This window comes from Branchiostoma belcheri, unplaced genomic scaffold (assembly GCF_001625305.1).
Source record: "Branchiostoma belcheri isolate BF01 breed outbred unplaced genomic scaffold, Haploidv18h27 scaffold47, whole genome shotgun sequence".
In the NCBI taxonomy this organism is placed as follows: domain Eukaryota; kingdom Metazoa; phylum Chordata; class Leptocardii; order Amphioxiformes; family Branchiostomatidae; genus Branchiostoma; species Branchiostoma belcheri.
In genome coordinates, this window is record NW_017804098.1 from 653,508 (window position 1) to 654,881 (window position 1,374).

General features: G+C 37.3%; 1 protein-coding gene across 1 annotated transcript in view; it reads left to right on the plus strand.

The window, feature by feature from the left end:
• The window catches only part of LOC109479142 (slit homolog 2 protein-like), a 10,543-nt gene that overhangs the window by 1,281 nt on the left and 7,888 nt on the right, over positions 1–1,374 (plus strand). The window lies entirely within an intron of this gene.

The window sequence follows — 1,374 nt, forward strand, 5'->3', positions numbered from 1 at the left end:
TCAGGGCCACGTACTTGTCCTCTCTTCGTTTACATTTTAAGTTTGACATTTCTTTCTGCTTTTGTCCGTCTCGCTTCTTCCGTTTCTCCTAGTCGTTATAAAAGTCACAGAAGCTCACACCTGACCCATCAACCTGTTCGTCACCGTGATCCCTCCTTACTACTCAAGATCCGACTGATGTTTCTCCATACAGATTCTGCCCTATCTTCTCCCGATTGCATCCACCTCAAAATTTATCTTTGTCCGTCAGTTGGTTCGTTCATTAATCCGTACTTCAGTCTAAAAATGATACCCGGTGATCTGTTCATCCCTCACTTTTATGTTCTTCCGGCTTCTGAGGTTGTCAGGTTGTTAACCTCAGCACGTAATGCGACATTTCTACTCTGTCTATGTACATTTCTGTTCCTGAATTAGATACTCGAGCGCCCGCTAAAGCACAAAGAACTTATATACTCAAAACTTCAGATCTTGTTGATATATTTTGTCTGACCGTTACCTTTTCCCTCATGAGTTCAAGGAAAGGCGGCTTGCATGCCGACTCGAGCTTTCATGAACTAAGTATGTTTTATACAAATGACAAAACGTTTTAAAGGAAGGACAACACTACAATGATTTAAAACTAGAGTTCCCCGATCTCATACCTTCGCCAAATGATGTTAATCTTTATGACTGACAAATCATAGATTAGATTATTCCCCCCTGATTTAAGAAATAGGAACCTAATTTTCATGAATTATATCATTTTATAATAATCCCAACCAAAAACAGTCTTATATTAACAAACAATGCATTCTAGCATTTCCTAATAAATTATGCAAATGAGGTCCTGATTTGAATAAATTATGTTTAATGATGTTCACCTCAATTTAACTTTCAAATACCAAAAGTATGAATTCCAGGCAGTTATCATTACATAATTATAAAATTTTCTCGTTAATTATGCAAATTAAGTCATTATTAACATAATCAATATCTTCCTGTGTTTCTCTCGTTGTCAATTACCAATGTCACAAGCTTTAATTGTCCTATTATTGAATGCAACTGATTTATAGAATTTCTCCATAAATTATGCAAATTACATCAATATTTGCATAATTGTCACATAATTATATTAAGCATCACGTAAGCTACCTACATGCCAAAAATCACGACGATCCGTCAACCGGTTCTTGAGTTATCCCCTTTTGAATATTTTCAAGAATTTATCCCTGCAGTTCCAGAGCAAGCCGCTAGGGGGCCTAAACTCACGTCACTTCTTCCCCAGCACAAGAGCTACCTACCACCTAAATTTCATCACCATAGCATGTCTAGATCATGAGATATCAAAACCGGAAGTTCAGCTGCAGTACCATAACAAGCTGCTAGGGGGTCCAA